A 25,183-nucleotide genomic window follows, 5' to 3' on the forward strand; every position below is an offset into this window, starting at 1 on the left:
CGATACTCTTGATACTCATGATACACATGATACTCATGATACACTTGATACTCTTGATACTCATGATACTAATGATACTCTTGATACTCATGATACTCATGATACTCTTGATACTCATAATACTAATAATACTTATGATACTCTTGATACTCATGATACTCATGATACTCTTGATACTCATGATACTAATGATACTCATGATACTCTTGATACGTTTGATACTCATGATACTCTTGATATTCATGATACTCATGATACTCTTGATCCTCTTGATACTCTTGATACTCATGATACTCTTGATACTCATGATACTCATGATACTCATGATACTCTTGATACTCATGATACTCTTGATACTAATGATACTCCTGATACTCATGATACTCATGATACTTTTGATACTCTTGATACTCATGATACTTTTGATACTCTTGATACTCATGATACTCTTGATCCTCTTGATACTCTTGATACTCATGATACTCATGATACTCATGATACTCTTGATACTATTGATACTCTTGATACTCATGATACTTTCGATACTCTTGATACTCCTTATACTCATGATACTCATGATACTTTTGATACTCTTGATACTTTTGATACTCTTGATACTCATGATACTCATGATACTCATGATACACTTGATACTCTTGATACTCTTGATACTCTCGATACTCATGATACTCTCGATACTCTTGATACTCATGATACTCATGATACTAATGATACTCATGATACTCATGATACTCATGATACTTATGATACTCATGATACTCTTAATGCTCATGATACTCATGATACTCATGATACTCTTGATACTCATGATACTCTCGATACTTTTGATACACATGATACTCATGATACACTTGATACTCTTGATACTCATGATACTCATGATACACTTAATACTCATGATACTCATGATACTCTTGATACTCATTATACTAATGATACACATGATACTCTTGATACTCATGATACTCATGATACTCTTGATACTCATGATACTAATGATACTCATGATACTCTTGATACGTTTGATACTCATGATACTCTTGATACTCATGATACTCATGATACTCTTGATCCTCTTGATACTCTTGATACTCATGATACTCTTGATACTCATGATACTCATGATACTCATGAAACTCTTGATACTCATGATACTCTTGATACTAATGATACTCCTGATACTCATGATACTCATGATACTTTGGTACTCTTGATACTCATGATACTTTTGATACTCTTGATACTCATGATACTCATAATACTCTTGATACTCATGATACTCATGATACTCTTGATACTCTTGATACTCATGATACTCTTGATACTCTTTATACTCTTGATACTCATGATACTCTTAAAACTCATGATACTCTTAATACTCATGATACTCTTGATACTCTCGATACTCATGATACTCATGATACTCATGATACTAATGATACCCTTGATACTCTTGATACTCCTGATACTCTTGATACTCATGATACTCTTGATACTCATGATACTCTTGATACTCTCGATACTCATGATACTCTCGATACTCTTGATACTCTTGATACTCATGATACTCTTGATACTCTCGATACTCATGATACTCTCGATACTTTTGATACACATGATACTCTTGATATTTATGATACTCATGATACTCTTGATACTCTTGATACTCATGATACTTTCGATACTCTTGATACTCTTGATACTCCTGATACTCATGATACTTTTGATACTCATGCTACTCTTGATACTCTTGATACTCATGATACTCTTGATACTCTAATACTCTTGATACTCATGATACTCTTGATACTCTCGATACTCATGATACTCTCGATACTCTTGATACTCATGATACTCATGATACTCATGATACTAATGATACTCTTGATACTCTTGATACTCCTGATACTCTTGATACTTATGATACTCTTGATAATCTCGATACTCATGATACTATCAATACTCTTGATACTCATGATACACATGATACTCATGATACACTTGATACTCTTGATACTCATGATACTAATGATACTCTTGATACTCATGATACTCATGATACTCTTGATACTCATAATACTAATGATACTCATGATACTCTTGATACTCATGATACTCATGATACTCTTGATACTCATGATAATAATGATACTCATTAAACTCTTGATACGTTTGATACTCATGATACTCTTGATACTCATGATACTCATGATACTCTTGATCCTCTCGATACTCTTGATACTCATGACACTCTTGATACTCATGATACACATGATACTCATGATACTCTTGATACTCATGATACTCTTGTTACTAATGATACTCCTGATACTCATGATACTCATGATACTTTTGATACTCTTGATACTCATGATACTTTTGATACTCTTGATACTCATGATACTCATGATACTCTTGATACTCATGATTCTGTTGATCCTCTTGATACTCTTGATACTCATGATACTCATGATACTCATGATACTCTTGATACTCATGATACTCTTGATACTAATGATACTTCTGATACTCATGATACTCATGATACTTTTGATACTCTTGATACTCATGATACTTTTGATACTCTTGATACTCATGATACTCATGATACTCATGATACTCTTGATACTCATGATACTCATGATACTCTCGATACTTTTGATACACATGATACTCTTGATATTTATGATACTCATGATACTCATGATACTCTTGATACTCTTGATACTCTTGATACTCATGATACTTTCGATACTCTTGATACTCTTAATACTCCTGATACTCATGATACTTTTGATACTCTTGATACTCATGATTCTCTTGCTACTCTTGATACTCATGATACTCTTGATACTCTCGATACTCATGATACTCTTGATACTCTCGATACTCATGATACTCTCGATACTCTTGATACTCATGATACTCATGATACTCATGATACTCTTGATACTCATAATACTAATAATACTTATGATACTCTTGATACTCATGATACTCATGATACTCTTGATACTCATGATACTAATGATACTCATGATACTCTTGATACGTTTGATACTCATGATACTCTTGATATTCATGATACTCATGATACTCTTGATCCTCTTGATACTCTTGATAATCATGATACTCTTGATACTCATGATACTCATGATACTCATGATACTCTTGATACTCATGATACTCTTGATACTAATGATACTCCTGATACTCATGATACTCATGATACTTTTGATACTCTTGATACTCATGATACTTTTGATACTCTTGATACTCATGATACTCTTGATCCTCTTGATACTCTTGATACTCATGATACTCATGATACTCATGATACTCTTGATACTATTGATACTCTTGATACTCATGATACTTTCGATACTCTTGATACTCTTGATACTCCTTATACTCATGATACTCATGATACTTTTGATACTCTTGATACTTTTGATACTCTTGATACTCATGATACTCATGATACTCATGATACACTTGATACTCTTGATACTCTTGATACTCTCGATACTCATGATACTCTCGATACTCTTGATACTCATGATACTCATGATACTAATGATACTCATGATACTCATGATACTCATGATACTTATGATACTCATGATACTCTTAATGCTCATGATACTCATGATACTCATGATACTCTTGATACTCATGATACTCTCGATACTTTTGATACACATGATACTCATGATACACTTGATACTCTTGATACTCATGATACTCATGATACACTTAATACTCATGATACTCATGATACTCTTGATACTCATTATACTAATGATACACATGATACTCTTGATACTCATGATACTCATGATACTCTTGATACTCATGATACTAATGATACTCATGATACTCTTGATACGTTTGATACTCATGATACTCTTGATACTCATGATACTCATGATACTCTTGATCCTCTTGATACTCTTGATACTCATGATACTCTTGATACTCATGATACTCATGATACTCATGATACTCTTGATACTCATGATACTCTTGATACTAATGATACTCCTGATACTCATGATACTCATGATACTTTGGTACTCTTGATACTCATGATACTTTTGATACTCTTGATACTCATGATACTCATGATACTCTTGATACTCATGATACTCATGATACTCTTGATACTCTTGATACTCATGATACTCTTGATACTCTAATACTCTTAAAACTCATGATACTCATGATACTCATGATACTCTTGATACTCTTTATACTCTTGATACTCATGATACTCTTAAAACTCATGATACTCTTAATACTCATGATACTCTTGATACTCTCGATACTCATGATACTCATGATACTCATGATACTAATGATACTCTTGATACTCTTGATACTCCTGATACTCTTGATACTCATGATACTCTTGATACTCTCGATACTCATGATACTCTCGATACTCTTGATACTCATGATACTCTTGATACTCTCGATACTCATGATACTCTCGATACTTTTGATACACATGATACTCTTGATATTTATGATACTCATGATACTCTTGATACTCTTGATACTCTTGATACTCATGATACTTTCGATACTCTTGATACTCTTGATACTCCTGATACTCATGATACTTTTGATACTCTTGATACTCATGCTACTCTTGATACTCTTGATACTCATGATACTCTTGATACTCTAATACTCTTGATACTCATGATACTCTTGATACTCTAATACTCTTGATACTCATGATACTCTTGATACTCTCGATACTCATGATACTCTCGATACTCTTGATACTCATGATACTCATGATACTCATGATACTAATGATACTCTTGATACTCTTGATACTCCTGATACTCTTGATACTTATGATACTCTTGATACTCTCGATACTCATGATACTCTCGATACTCTTGATACTCATGATACACATGATACTCATGATACACTTGATACTCTTGATACTCATGATACTAATGATACTCTTGATACTCATGATACTCATGATACTCTTGATACTCATAATACTAATGATACTCATGATACTCTTGATACTCATGATACTCATGATACTCTTGATACTCATGATAATAATGATACTCATTAAACTCTTGATACGTTTGATACTCATGATACTCTTGATACTCATGATACTCTTGATCCTCTCGATACTCTTGATACTCATGATACTCTTGATACTCATGATACACATGATACTCATGATACTCTTGATACTTATGATACTCTTGTTACTAATGATACTCCTGATACTCATGATACTCATGATACTTTTGATACTCTTGATACTCATGATACTTTTGATACTCTTGATACTCATGATACTCATGATACTCTTGATACTCATGATTCTCTTGATCCTCTTGATACTCTTGATACTCATGATACTCATGATACTCATGATACTCTTGATACTCATGATACTCTTGATACTAATGATACTTCTGATACTCATGATACTCATGATACTTTTGATACTCTTGATACTCATGATACTTTTGATACTCTTGATACTCATGATACTCATGATACTCTTGATACTCATGATACTCATGATACTCTTGGTACTCTTGATACTCTTGATACTCATAATACTTTCGATACTCCTGATACTCTTGATACTCATGATACACATGATACTCATGATACTCTTGATACTCATGATACTCTTGTTACTAATGATACTCCTGATACTCATGATACTCATGATACTTTTGATACTCTTGATACTGATGATACTTTTGATACTCTTGATACTCATGATACTCATGATACTCTTGATACTCATGATTCTCTTGATCCTCTTGATACTCTTGATACTCATGATACTCATGATACTCATGATACTCTTGATACTCATGATACTCTTGATACTAATGATACTTCTGATACTCATGATACTCATGATACTTTTGATACTCTTGATACTCATGATACTTTTGATACTCTTGATACTCATGATACTTTTGATACTCTTGATACTCATGATACTCATGATACTCTTGATACTCATGATTCTCTTGATCCTCTTGATACTCTTGATACTCATGATACTAATGAGACTCTTGATACTCTTGATACTCCTGATACTCTTGATACTCTTGATACTCCTGATACTCTTCATACTCATGATACTCTTGATGCTCATGATACTCATTATACTCTTGATACTCATGATACTCATGATACTCTTGATACTCATGATACTCATGATACTCATGATACTCATGATACTCTCGATACTCTTGATACTCATGATACTCATGATACTCATGATACTCATGATACTCTTGATACTCTTGATACTCTTGATACTCATGATACTTTCGATACTCCTGATACTCTTGATACTCCTGATACTCATGATGCTCATGATACTTTTGATACTCTTGATACTCATGATACTCATGATACTCATGATACACTTGATACTCTTGATACTCTTTGATACTCTTGATACTCTTGATACTCATGATACTCATGATACTCATGATACTCATGATACTAATGATACTCTTGATACTCATGATACTCTCGATACTCTTGATACTCTTGATACTCCTGATACTCTTCATACTCATGATACTCTTGATGCTCATGATACTCATTATACTCTTGATACTCATAATACTCATGATACTCTTGATACTCATGATACTCTTGATACTCATGATACTCTTGATACTATCGATACTCATGATACTCTTGATACTCTTGATACTCATGATACTAATGATACTAATGATACTCTTGATACTCTTGATACTCATGATACTCTTGATACTCATGATACTAATGATACTCATGATACTCTTGATACTCTTGATACTCATGATACACATGATACTCATGATACACTTGATACTCTTGATACTCATGATACTAATGATACTCTCGATACTCTTGATACTCTCGATACTCATGATACTCTCGATACTCTTGATACTCATGATACTCATGATACTAATGATACTCTTGATACTCTTGATACTCATAATACTCTTGATACTCATGATACTAATGATACTCATGATACTTTCGATACTCTTGATACTCTTGATACTCCTGATACTCATGATACTTTTGATACTCTTGATACTCATGATACTCTTGTTACTCTTGATACTCATGATACTCCTGATACACTTGATACTCATGATACTCTTGATAATCTCGATACTCATGATACTCTCGATACTCTTGATACTCATGATACTCATGATACTCATGATACAAATGATACTCTTGATACTCTTGATACTCCTGATACTCTTGATACTAATGATACTCTTGATACTCTTGATACTCATGATACTCCTGATACTCATGATACTCATGATACTCATGATACTAATGATACTCTTGATACTCTTGATACTCCTGATACTCTTGATACTTATGATACTCTTGGTACTCTTGATACTCCTGATACTCTTGATACTTATGATACTCTTGATACTCTCGATACTCATGATACTCTCGATACTCTTGATACTCATGATACACATGATACTCATGATACACTTGATACTCTTGATACTCATGATACTAATGATACTCTTGATACTCATGATACTCATGATACTCTTGATACTCATAATACTAATGATACTCATGATACTCTTGATACTCATGATACTCATGATACTCTTGATACTCATGATAATAATGATACTCATTAAACTCTTGATACGTTTGATACTCATGATACTCTTGATACTCATGATACTCATGATACTCTTGATACTCTTGATACTCTTGATACTCATAATACTTTCGATACTCCTGATACTCTTGATACTCCTGATACTCATGATACTCATGATACTCATGATACTAATGAGACTCTTGATACTCTTGATACTCCTGATACTCTTGATACTCTTGATACTCCTGATACTCTTCATACTCATGATACTCTTGATGCTCATGATACTCATTATACTCTTGATACTCATGATACTCATGATACTCTTGATACTCATGATACTCATGATACTCATGATACTCATGATACTCTCGATACTCTTGATACTCATGATACTCATGATACTCATGATACTCTTGATACTCATGATACTCATGATACTCTTGATACTCTTGATACTCTTGATACTCATGATACTTTCGATACTCCTGATACTCTTGATACTCCTGATACTCATGATGCTCATGATACTTTTGATACTCTTGATACTCTTTGATACTCTTGATACTCTTGATACTCATGATACTCATGATACTCATGATACTCATGATACTAATGATACTCTTGATACTCATGATACTCTCGATACTCCTGATACTCTTGATACTCCTGATACTCTTCATACTCATGATACTCTTGATGCTCATGATACTCATTATACTCTTGATACTCATGATACTCATGATACTCTTGATACTCATGATACTCTTGATACTCATGATACTCTTGATACTATCGATACTCATGATACTCTTGATACTCTTGATACTCATGATACTAATGATACTAATGATACTCTTGATACTCTTGATACTCATGATACTCTTGATACTCATGATACTAATGATACTCATGATACTCTTGATACTCTTGATACTCATGATACACATGATACTCATGATACACTTGATACTCTTGATACTCATGATACTAATGATACTCTCGATACTCTTGATACTCTCGATACTCATGATACTCTCGATACTCTTGATACTCATGATACTCATGATACTAATGATACTCTTGATACTCATAATACTCTTGATACTCATGATACTAATGATACTCATGATACTTTCGATACTCTTGATACTCTTGATACTCCTGATACTCATGATACTTTTGATACTCTTGATACTCATGATACTCTTGTTACTCTTGATACTCATGATACTCCTGATACACTTGATACTCATGATACTCTTGATAATCTCGATACTCATGATACTCTCGATACTCTTGATACTCATGATACTCATGATACTCATGATACTTATGATACTCTTGATACTCTTGATACTCCTGATACTCTTGATACTTATGATACTCTTGATACTCTCGATACTCATGATACTCTCGATACTCTTGATACTCATGATACACATGATACTCATGATACACTTGATACTCTTGATACTCATGATACTAATGATACTCTTGATACTCATGATACTCATGATACTCTTGATACTCATAATACTAATGATACTCATGATACTCTTGATACTCATGATACTCATGATACTCTTGATACTCATGATAATAATGATACTCATGATACTCTCGATACTCTTGATACTCATGATACTCATGATACTCATGATACTCTTGATACTCATGATACTCATGATACTCTTGATACTCTTGATACTCTTGATACTCATGATACTTTCGATACTCCTGATACTCTTGATACTCCTGATACTCATGATACTCATGATACTTTTGATACTCTTGATACTCATGATACCTTTCCCCTACACTCCTGATACTCATGATACTCATGATACTTTTGATACTCTTGATACTCATGATACCTTTCCCCCACACTCCTGATACTCATGATACTCATGATACTTTTGATACTCTTGATACTCATGATACTTTTGATACTCTTGATACTCATGATACTCATGATACTCTTGATACTCATGATACTCTTGATACTCATGATACTCTTGATACTATCGATACTCATGATACTCTTGATACTCTTGATACTCATGATACTAATGATACTAATGATACTCATTATACTCTTGATACTCATAATACTCATGATACTCTTGATACTCATGATACTCTTGATACTCATGATACTCTTGATACTATCGATACTCATGATACTCTTGATACTCTTGATACTCATGATACTAATGATACTAATGATACTCTTGATACTCTTGATACTCATGATACTCTTGATACTCATGATACTAATGATACTCATGATACTCTTGATACTCTTGATACTCATGATACACATGATACTCATGATACACTTGATACTCTTGATACTCATGATACTAATGATACTCTCGATACTCTTGATACTCTCGATACTCATGATACTCTCGATACTCTTGATACTCATGATACTCATGATACTAATGATACTCTTGATACTCTTGATACTCATAATACTCTTGATACTCATGATACTAATGATACTCATGATACTTTCGATACTCTTGATACTCTTGATACTCCTGATACTCATGATACTTTTGATACTCTTGATACTCATGATACTCTTGTTACTCTTGATACTCATGATACTCCTGATACACTTGATACTCATGATACTCTTGATAATCTCGATACTCATGATACTCTCGATACTCTTGATACTCATGATACTCATGATACTCATGATACAAATGATACTCTTGATACTCTTGATACTCCTGATACTCTTGATACTAATGATATTCTTGATACTCTTGATACTCATGATACTCCTGATACTCATGATACTCATGATACTCATGATACTAATGATACTCTTGATACTCTTGATACTCCTGATACTCTTGATACTTATGATACTCTTGGTACTCTTGATACTCCTGATACTCTTGATACTTATGATACTCTTGATACTCTCGATACTCATGATACTCTCGATACTCTTGATACTCATGATACACATGATACTCATGATACACTTGATACTCTTGATACTCATGATACTAATGATACTCTTGATACTCATGATACTCATGATACTCTTGATACTCATAATACTAATGATACTCATGATACTCTTGATACTCATGATACTCATGATACTCTTGATACTCATGATAATAATGATACTCATTAAACTCTTGATACGTTTGATACTCATGATACTCTTGATACTCATGATACTCATGATACTCTTGATACTCTTGATACTCTTGATACTCATAATACTTTCGATACTCCTGATACTCTTGATACTCCTGATACTCATGATACTCATGATACTCATGATACTAATGAGACTCTTGATACTCTTGATACTCCTGATACTCTTGATACTCTTGATACTCCTGATACTCTTCATACTCATGATACTCTTGATGCTCATGATACTCATTATACTCTTGATACTCATGATACTCATGATACTCTTGATACTCATGATACTCATGATACTCATGATACTCATGTTACTCTCGATACTCTTGATACTCATGATACTCATGATACTCATGATACTCTTGATACTCATGATACTCATGATACTCTTGATACTCTTGATACTCTTGATACTCATGATACTTTCGATACTCCTGATACTCTTGATACTCCTGATACTCATGATGCTCATGATACTTTTGATACTCTTGATACTCTTTGATACTCTTGATACTCTTGATACTCATGATACTCATGATACTCATGATACTCATGATACTAATGATACTCTTGATACTCATGATACTCTCGATACTCCTGATACTCTTGATACTCCTGATACTCTTCATACTCATGATACTCTTGATGCTCATGATACTCATTATACTCTTGATACTCATGATACTCATGATACTCTTGATACTCATGATACTCTTGATACTCATGATACTCTTGATACTATCGATACTCATGATACTCTTGATACTCTTGATACTCATGATACTAATGATACTAATGATACTCTTGATACTCTTGATACTCATGATACTCTTGATACTCATGATACTAATGATACTCATGATACTCTTGATACTCTTGATACTCATGATACACATGATACTCATGATACACTTGATACTCTTGATACTCATGATACTAATGATACTCTCGATACTCTTGATACTCTCGATACTCATGATACTCTCGATACTCTTGATACTCATGATACTCATGATCCTAATGATACTCTTGATACTCATAATACTCTTGATACTCATGATACTAATGATACTCATGATACTTTCGATACTCTTGATACTCTTGATACTCCTGATACTCATGATACTTTTGATACTCTTGATACTCATGATACTCTTGTTACTCTTGATACTCATGATACTCCTGATACACTTGATACTCATGATACTCTTGATAATCTCGATACTCATGATACTCTCGATACTCTTGATACTCATGATACTCATGATACTCATGATACTTATGATACTCTTGATACTCTTGATACTCCTGATACTCTTGATACTTATGATACTCTTGATACTCTCGATACTCATGATACTCTCGATACTCTTGATACTCATGATACACATGATACTCATGATACACTTGATACTCTTGATACTCATGATACTAATGATACTCTTGATACTCATGATACTCATGATACTCTTGATACTCATAATACTAATGATACTCATGATACTCTTGATACTCATGATACTCATGATACTCTTGATACTCATGATAATAATGATACTCATGATACTCTCGATACTCTTGATACTCATGATACTCATGATACTCATGATACTCTTGATACTCATGATACTCATGATACTCTTGATACTCTTGATACTCTTGATACTCATGATACTTTCGATACTCCTGATACTCTTGATACTCCTGATACTCATGATACTCATGATACTTTTGATACTCTTGATACTCATGATACCTTTCCCCCACACTCCTGATACTCATGATACTCATGTTACTTTTGATACTCTTGATACTCATGATACCTTTCCCCCACACTCCTGATACTCATGATACTCATGATACTTTTGATACTCTTGATACTCATGATACTTTTGATACTCTTGATACTCATGATACTCATGATACTCTTGATACTCATGATACTCTTGATCCTCTTGATACTCTTGATACTCATGATACTCATGATACTCATGATACTCTTGATACTCATGATACTCTTGATACTAATGATACTTCTGATACTCATGATACTCATGATACTTTTGATACTCTTAATACTCATGATACTTTCGATACTCTTGATACTCTTGATACTCCTGGTACTCGTGATACTTTTGATACTCTTGATACTCATGAAACTCTTGATACTCTTGATACTCATGATACTCCTGATACTCATGATACTCATGATACTCATGATACTAATGATACTCTCGATACTCTTGATACTCCTGATACTCTTGATACTTATGATCTCTTGGTACTCTCGATACTCATGATACTCTCGATACTCTTGATACTCATGATACACATGATACTCATGATACACTTGATACTCTTGATACTCATGATACTAATGATACTCTTGATACTTATGATACTCTTGATACTCTTGATACTCATGATACTAATGATACTAATGATACTCTTGATACTCTTGATACTCATGATACTCTTGATACTCATGATACTAATGATACTCATGATACTCTTGATACTCTTGATACTCATGATACACATGATACTCATGATACACTTGATACTCTTGATACTCATGATACTAATGATACTCTCGATACTCTTGATACTCTCGATACTCATGATACTCTCGATACTCTTGATACTCATGATACTCATGATACTAATGATACTCTTGATACTCTTGATACTCATAATACTCTTGATACTCATGATACTAATGATACTCATGATACTTTCGATACTCTTGATACTCTTGATACTCCTGATACTCATGATACTTTTGATACTCTTGATACTCATGATACTCTTGTTACTCTTGATACTCATGATACTCCTGATACACTTGATACTCATGATACTCTTGATAATCTCGATACTCATGATACTCTCGATACTCTTGATACTCATGATACTCATGATACTAATGATACTCTTGATACTCTTGATACTCCTGATACTCTTGATACTTATGATACTCTTGATACTCTCGATACTCATGATACTCTCGATACTCTTGATACTCATGATACACATGATACTCATGATACACTTGATACTCTTGATACTCATGATACTAATGATACTCTTGATACTCATGATACTCATGATACTCTTGATACTCATAATACTAATGATACTCATGATACTCTTGATACTCATGATACTCATGATACTCTTGATACTCATGATAATAATGATACTCATGATACTCTCGATACTCTTGATACTCATGATACTCATGATACTCATGATACTCTTGATACTCATGATACTCATGATACTCTTGATACTCTTGATACTCTTGATACTCATGATACTTTCGATACTCCTGATACTCTTGATACTCCTGATACTCATGATACTCATGATACTTTTGATACTCTTGATACTCATGATACCTTTCCCCCACACTCCTGATACTCATGATACTCATGATACTTTTGATACTCTTGATACTCATGATACTTTTGATACTCTTGATACTCATGATACTCATGATACTCTTGATACTCATGATACTCTTGATCCTCTTGATACTCTTGATACTTATGATACTCATGATACTCATGATACTCTTGATACTCATGATACTCTTGATACTAATGATACTTCTGATACTCATGATACTCATGATACTTTTGATACTCTTGATACTCATGATACTTTCGATACTCTTGATACTCTTGATACTCCTGATACTCGTGATACTTTTGATACTCTTGATACTCATGAAACTCTTGATACTCTTGATACTCATGATACTCCTGATACTCATGATACTCATGATACTCATGATACTAATGATACTCTTGATACTCTTGATACTCCTGATACTCTTGATACTTATGATACTCTTGGTACTCTCGATACTCATGATACTCTCGATACTCTTGATACTCATGATACACATGATACTCATGATACACTTGATACTCTTGATACTCATGATACTAATGATACTCTTGATACTTATGATACTCATGATACTCTTGATACTCATAATACTAATGATACTCATGATACTCTTGATACTCATGATACTCTTGATACTCATGATACTCATGATACTCTTGATACTCATGATAATAATGATACTCATGATACTCTTGATACGTTTGATACTCATGATACTCTTGATACGTTTGATACTCATGATACTCTTGATACTCATGATAATCATGATACTCTTGATCCTCTTGATACTCTTGATACTCATGATACTCTTGATCCTCTTGATACTCATGATACTCATGATACTCATGATACTCATGATACTCTTGATACTCATGATACTCATGATACTCATGATACTCCTGATACTCTTGATACTAATGATACTCCTGATACTCTTGATACTCATGATACTTTTGATACTCTTGATACTCATTATACTTTTGATACTCTTGATACTCATAATACTCATAATACTCTTGATACTCATGATACTCATGATACTCATGATACTCCGGATACTCTTGATACTCATGATACTCTTGATACTCTCGATACTCATGATACTCTCGATACTCTTGATACTCATGATACTCATGATACTCATGATACTAATGATACTCTTGATACTCTTGATACTCCTGATACTCTTGATACTTATGATACTCTTGGTACTCTCGATACTCATGATACTCTTGATAATCTTGATACTCATGATACACATCATACTCATTATACACTTGATACTCTTGATACTCATGATACTAATGATACTCTTGATACTCATGATACTCATGATACTCTTGATACTCATAATACTAATGATACTCATGATACTCTTGATACTCATGATACTCTTGATACTCATGATACTCATGATACTCTTGATACTCATGATAATAATGATACTCATGATACTCTTGATACGTTTGATACTCATGATACTCTTGATACTCATGATACTCATGATACTCTTGATCCTCTTGATACTCTTGATACTCATGATACTCTTGATCCTCTTGATACTCATGATACTCATGATACTCTTGATACTCAAGATACTCATGATACTCATGATACTTCTGATACTCTTGATACTAATGATACTCCTGATACTCTTGATACTCATGATACTTTTGATACTCTTGATACTCATGATACTTTTGATACTCTTGATACTCATAATACTTATAATACTCTTGATACTCATGATACTCATGATACTCATGATACTCTTGATACTCATGATACTCTTGATACTAATGATACTTCTGATACTCATGATACTCATGATACTTTTGATACTCTTGATACTCATGATACTTTTGATACTCTTGATACTCATGATACTCATGATACTCTTGATACTCATGATACTCTTGATACTCTTGATACTCATGATACTTTCGATAGTCTTGATACTCTTGATACTCCTGATACTCATGATACTTCTGATACTTTTGATACTCTTGATACTCATGATACTCATGATACTCATGATACACTTGATACTCTTGATACTCTTGATACTCTTGATACTCATGATACTCATGATACTCATGATACTCATGATACTAATGATACTCTTGATACTCTTGATACTCCTGATACTCTTGATACTCTTGATACTCATGATACTTTCGATACTCTTGATACTCTTGATACTCCTGATACTCATGATACTCATGATACTTTTGATACTCTTGATACTCCTGATACTCTTCATACTCATGATACTCTTGATGCTCATGATACTCTTGATACTCTTGATACTCTTGATACTCTTGATACTCTTGATACTCATGATACTCATGATACTTTTGATACTCTTGATACTCATGATACTCATGATACTCATGATACACTTGATACTCTTGATACTCTTGATACTCTTGATACTCATGATACTCATGATACTCATGATACTAATGATACTCTTGATACTCTTGATACTCCTGATACTCTTGATACTCTTGATACTCCTGATACTCTTGATACTCATGATACTCTTGATACTCTCGATACTCATGATACTCTCGATGCTTTTGATACTCAATATACTAATGATACTCTTGATACTCATGATACTCTTGATACTCTTGATACTCTTGATACTCATGATACTCTCGATACTCTTGATACTCTTGATACTCCTGATACTCTTCATACTCATGATACTCTTGATGCTCATGATACTCATGATACTCTTGATACTCATGTTGCTCATGATACTCTTGATACTCATGATACTCATGATACTCATGATACTCTCGATACTCTTGATACTCTTGATACTCATGATACTCTCGATACTCTTGATACTCATGATACTCATGATACTAATGATACTCTTGTTACTCTTGATACTCATGATACTCTTGATACTCTTGATACTCATGATACTAATGATACTCTCGATACTCTTGATACTCTCGATACTTATGATACTCTCGATACTCTTGATACTCATGATACTCATGATACTAATGATACTCTTGATACTCTTGATACTAATGATACTCTTGATACTCTTGATACTCATGATACTCTTGATACTCATGATACTAATGATACTCATGATACTCTTGATATTCTTGATACTCATGATACACATGATACTCATGATACACTTGATACTCTTGATACTCATGATACTAATGATACTCTCGATACTCTTGATACTCTCGATATTCATGATACTCTCGATACTCTTGATACACATAATACTCATGATACTAATGATACTCATGATACTCTTGATATTTATGATACTCATGATACTCTTGATACTCTTGATACTCTTGATACTCATGATACTTTCGATACTCTTGATACTCTTGATACTCCTGATACTCATGATACTTTTGATACTCTTGATACTCATGATACTCTTGATACTCTTGATACTCATGATACTCCTGATACTCTTGATACTCATGATACTCTTGATACTCTCGATACTCATGATACTCTCGATACTCTTGATACTCATGATACTCATGATACTCATGATACTAATGATACTCTTGATACTCTTGATACTCCTGATACTCTTGATACTTATGATACTCTTGATACTCTCGATACTCATGATACTCTCGATACTCTTGATACTCATGATACTCATGATACTCTTGATACTCATGATACTTTCGATACTCTTGATACTCTTGATACTCCTGATACTCATGATGATTTTGATACTCTTGATACTCATGATACTCTTGATACTCTTGATACTCATGATACTCCTGATACTCTTGATACTCATGATACTCATGATACTCATGATACTAATGATACTCTTGATACTCTTGATACTCCTGATACTCTTGATACTCATGATACTCTTGATACTCATGATACTCTTGATACTAATGATACTTCTGATACTCATGATACTCATGATACTTTTGATACTCTTGATACTCATGATACTCATGATACTCTTGATACTCATGATACTCATGATACTCTTGATACTCTTGATACTCTTGATACTCTTGATACTCTTGATACTCTTGATACTCATGATACTTTCGATACTCTTGATACTCTTGATACTCCTGATACTCATGATACTCATGATACTTTTGATACTCTTGATACTCATGATACTCATGATACACTTGATACTCTTGATACTCTTGATACTCATGATACTCATGATACTCATGATACTCATGATACTCATGATACTAATGATACTCTTGATACTCTTGATACTTCTGATACTCTTGATAATCCTGATACTCTTGATACTCATGATACTCTTGATACTCTCGATACTCATGATACTCTCGATACTTTTGATACTCAATATACTAATGATACTCTTGATACTCATGATACTCTTGATACTCTTGATACTCATGATACTCTCGATACTCTTGATACTCTTCATACTCCTGATACTCTTCATACTCATGATACTCTTGATGCTCATGATACTCATGATACTCTTGATACTCATGATGCTCATGATACTCTTGATACTCATGATACTCATGATACTCTCGATACTCTTGATACTCTCGATACTCATGATACTCTCGATACTCTTGATACTCATGATACTCATGATACTAATGATACTCTTGATACTCTTGATACTCATGATACTCTTGATACTCATGATACTAATGATACTCATAATACTCTTGATACTCTTGATACTCATGATACACATGATACTCATGATACACTTGATACTCTTGATACTCATGATACTAATGGTACTCTCGCTACTCTTGATACTCTCGATACTCATGATACTCTCGATACTCTTGATACTCATGAGACTCATGATACTCTTGATATTTATGATACTCATGATACTCTTGATACTCTTGATACTCATGATACTTTCGATACTCTTGATACTCTTGATACTCCTGATACTCATGATACTTTTGATACTCTTGATACTCATGATACTCTTGATACTCTTGATACTCTTGATACTCATGATACTCTTGATACTCATGATACTCATGATACTCATGATACACTTGATACTCTTGATACTCTTGATACTCATGATACTCTTGATACTTTCGATACTCATGATACTCTCGATACTTTTGATACTCATGATACTCCTGATACTCTTGATACTCATGATACTCTTGATACTCTCGATACTCATGATACTCTCGATACTTTTGATACACATGATACTCTTGATATTTATGATACTCATGATACTCATGATACTCTTGATACTCTTGATACTCTTGATACTCATGATACTTTCGATACTCTTGATACTCTTAATACTCCTGATACTCATGATACTTTTGATACTCTTGATACTCATGATACTCTTGATACTCTTGATACTCATGATACTCCTGATACTCTTGATACTCATGATACTCTTGATACTCTCGATACTCATGATACTCTCGATACTCTTGATACTCATGATACTCATGATACTCATGATACTAATGATACTCTTGATACTCTTGATACTCCTGATACTCTTGATACTTATGATACTGTTGATGATCTCGATACTCATGATACTCTCGATACTCTTGATACTCATGATACACATGATACTCATGATACACTTGATACTCTTGATACTCATGATACTAATGATACTCTTGATACTCATGATACTCATGATACTCTTGATACTCATAATACTAATAATACTTATGATACTCTTGATACTCATGATACTCATGATACTCTTGATACTCATGATACTAATGATACTCATGATACTCTTGATACGTTTGATACTCATGATACTCTTGATATTCATGATACTCATGATACTCTTGATACTCATGATACTCATGATACTCTTGATACTCATGATACTCTTGATACTAATGATACTCCCGATACTCATGATACTCATGATACTTTTGATACTCTTGATACTCATGATACTTTTGATACTCTTGATACTCATGATACTCTTGATCCTCTTGATACTCTTGATACTCATGATACTCATGATACTCATGATACTCTTGATACTATTGATACTCTTGATACTCATGATACTTTCGATACTCTTGATACTCTTGATACTCCTTATACTCATGATACTCATGATACTTTTGATACTCTTGATACTTTTGATACTCTTGATACTTTTGATACTCTTGATACTCATGATACTCATGATACTCATGATACACTTGATACTCTTGATACTCTTGATACTCTCGATACTCATGATACTCTCGATACTCTTGATACTCATGATACTCATGATACTAATGATACTCATGATACTCATGATACTCATGATACTCATGATACTCTTAATGCTCATGATACTCATGATACTCATGATACTCTTGATACTCATGATACTCTCGATACTTTTGATACACATGATACTCATGATACACTTGATACTCTTGATACTCATGATACTCATGATACACTTAATACTCATGATACTCATGATACTCTTGATACTCATTATACTAATGATACACATGATACTCTTGATACTCATGATACTCATGATACTCTTGATACTCATGATACTAATGATACTCATGATACTCTTGATACGTTTGATACTCATGATACTCTTGATACTCATGATACTCATGATACTCTTGATCCTCTTGATACTCTTGATACTCATGATACTCTTGATACTCATGATACTCATGATACTCATGATACTCTTGATACTCATGATACTCTTGATACTAATGATACTCCTGATACTCATGATACTCATGATACTTTGGTACTCTTGATACTCATGATACTTTTGATACTCTTGATACTCATGATACTCATGATACTCTTGATACTCATGACACTCATGATACTCTTGATACTCTTGATACTCATGATACTCTTGATACTCTAATACTCTTAAAACTCATGATACTCATGATACTCATGATACTCATGATACTCATGATACTCTTGATACTCTTTATACTCTTGATACTCATGATACTCTTAAAACTCATGATACTCTTAATACTCATGATACTCTTGATACTCTCGATACTCATGATACTCATGATACTCATGATACTAATGATACTCTTGATACTCTTGATACTCCTGATACTCTTGATACTCATGATACTCTTGATACTCTCGATACTCATGATACTCTCGATACTCTTGATACTCATGATACTCTTGATACTCTCGATACTCATGATACTCTCGATACTTTTGATACACATGATACTCTTGATATTTATGATACTCATGATACTCTTGATACTCTTGATACTCTTGATACTCTTGATACTCATGATACTTTCGATACTCTTGATACTCTTGATACTCCTGATACTCATGATACTTTTGATACTCTTGATACTCATGCTACTCTTGATACTCTTGATACTCATGATACTCTTGATACTCTAATACTCTTGATACTCATGATACTCTTGATACTCTCGATACTCATGATACTCTCGATACTCTTGATACTCATGATACTCATGATACTCATGATACTAATGATACTCTTGATACTCTTGATACTCCTGATACTCTTGATACTTATGATACTCTTGATACTCTCGATACTCATGATACTCTCGATACTCTTGATACTCATGATACACATGATACTCATGATACACTTGATACTCTTGATACTCATGATACTAATGATACTCTTGATACTCATGATACTCATGATACTCTTGATACTCATAATACTAATGATACTCATGATACTCTTGATACTCATGATACTCATGATACTCTTGATACTCATGATAATAATGATACTCATTAAACTCTTGATACGTTTGATACTCATGATACTCTTGATACTCATGATACTCATGATACTCTTGATCCTCTCGATACTCTTGATACTCATGATACTCTTGATACTCATGATACACATGATACTCATGATACTCTTGATACTCATGATACTCTTGTTACTAATGATACTCCTGATACTCATGATACTCATGATACTTTTGATACTCTTGATACTCATGATACTTTTGATACTCTTGATACTCATGATACTCATGATACTCTTGATACTCATGATTCTCTTGATCCTCTTGATACTCTTGATACTCATGATACTCATGATACTCATGATACTCTTGATACTCATGATACTCTTGATACTAATGATACTTCTGATACTCATGATACTCATGATACTTTTGATACTCTTGATACTCATGATACTTTTGATACTCTTGATACTCATGATACTGATGATACTCATGATACTCTTGATACTCATGATACTCATGATACTCTTGATACTCTTGATACTCTTGATACTCATAATACTTTCGATACTCCTGATACTCTTGATACTCCTGATACTCATGATACTCATGATACTAATGAGACTCTTGATACTCCTGATACTCTTCATACTCATGATACTCTTGATGCTCATGATACTCATTATACTCTTGATACTCATGATACTCATGATACTCTTGATACTCATGATACTCTTGATACTCATGATACTCTTGATACTATCGATACTCATGATACTCTTGATACTCTTGATACTCATGATACTAATGATACTAATGATACTCTTGATACTCTTGATACTCATGATACTCTTGATACTCATGATACTAATGATACTCATGATACTCTTGATACTCTTGATACTCATGATACACATGATACTCATGATACACTTGATACTCTTGATACTCATGATACTAATGATACTCTCGATACTCTTGATACTCTCGATACTCATGATACTCTCGATACTCTTGATACTCATGATACTCATGATACTAATGATACTCTTGATACTCTTGATACTCATAATACTCTTGATACTCATGATACTAATGATACTCATGATACTTTCGATACTCTTGATACTCTTGATACTCCTGATACTCATGATACTTTTGATACTCTTGATACTCATGATACTCTTGTTACTCTTGATACTCATGATACTCCTGATACACTTGATACTCATGATACTCTTGATAATCTCGATACTCATGATACTCTCGATACTCTTGATACTCATGATACTCATGATACTCATGATACTAATGATACTCTTGATACTCTTGATACTCCTGATACTCTTGATACTTATGATACTCTTGATACTCTCGATACTCATGATACTCTCGATACTCTTGATACTCATGATACACATGATACTCATGATACACTTGATACTCTTGATACTCATGATACTAATGATACTCTTGATACTCATGATACTCATGATACTCTTGATACTCATAATACTAATGATACTCATGATACTCTTGATACTCATGATACTCTTGATACTCCTGATACTCTTGATACTAATGATACTCTTGATACTCTCGATACTCTTGATACTCATGATACACATGATACTCATGATACACTTGATACTCTTGATACTCATGATACTAATGATACTCTTGATACTCATGATACTCTTGATACTCATAATACTAATGATACTCATGATACTCTTGATACTCATGATACTCATGATACTCTTGATACTCATGATAATAATGATACTCATGATATTCTCGATACTCTTGATACTCATGATACTCATGATACTCATGATACTCTTGATACTCATGATACTCATGATACTCTTGATACTCTTGATACTCTTGATACTCATGATACTTTCGATACTCCTGATACTCTTGATACTCCTGATACTCATGATACTCATGATACTTTTGATACTCTTGATACTCATGATACTCATGATACTCATGATACACTTGATACTCTTGATACTCTTTGATACTCTTGATACTCTTGATACTCATGATACTCATGATACTCATGATACTCATGATACTCATGATACTAATGATACTCTTGATACTCATGATACTCTCGATACTCTTGATACTCCTGATACTCCTGATACTCTTCATACTCATGATACTCTTGATGCTCATGATACTCATTATACTCTTGATACTCATGATACTCTTGATACTATCGATACTCATGATACTCTTGATACTCTTGATACTCTTGATACTCATGATACTCTTGATACTCATGATACTAATGATACTCATGATACTCTTGATACTCTTGATACTCATGATACACATGATACTCATGATACACTTGATACTCTTGATACTCATGATACTAATGATACTCTCGATACTCTTGATACTCTCGACACTCATGATACTCTCGATACTCTTGATACTCATGATACTCATGATACTAATGATACTCTTGATACTCTTGATACTCATAATACTCTTGATACTCATGATACTAATGATACTCATGATACTTTCGATACTCTTGATACTCTTGATACTCCTGATACTCATGATACTTTTGATACTCTTGATACTCATGATACTCTTGTTACTCTTGATACTCATGATACTCCTGATACACTTGATACTCATGATACTCTTGATAATCTCGATACTCATGATACTCTCGATACTCTTGATACTCATGATACTCATGATACTCATGATACTAATGATACTCTTGATACTCTTGATACTCCTGATACTCTTGATACTTATGATACTCTTGATACTCTCGATACTCATGATACTCTCGATACTCTTGATACTCATGATACACATGATACTCATGATACACTTGATACTCTTGATACTCATGATACTAATGATACTCTTGATACTCATGATACTCATGATACTCTTGATACTCATAATACTAATGATACTCATGATACTCTTGATACTCATGATACTCATGATACTCTTGATACTCATGATAATAATGATACTCATGATACTCTTGATACGTTTGATACTCATGATACTCTTGATACTCACGATACTCATGATACTCTTGATCCTCTTGATACTCTTGATCCTCTTGATACTCTTGATACTCATGATA

Source organism: Macrosteles quadrilineatus, unplaced genomic scaffold, assembly GCF_028750875.1.
Source record: "Macrosteles quadrilineatus isolate MER2022 unplaced genomic scaffold, UCM_ALF_1.0 Scaffold_1__1_contigs__length_201487025, whole genome shotgun sequence".
Classification (NCBI taxonomy): Eukaryota; Metazoa; Arthropoda; class Insecta; order Hemiptera; family Cicadellidae; genus Macrosteles; species Macrosteles quadrilineatus.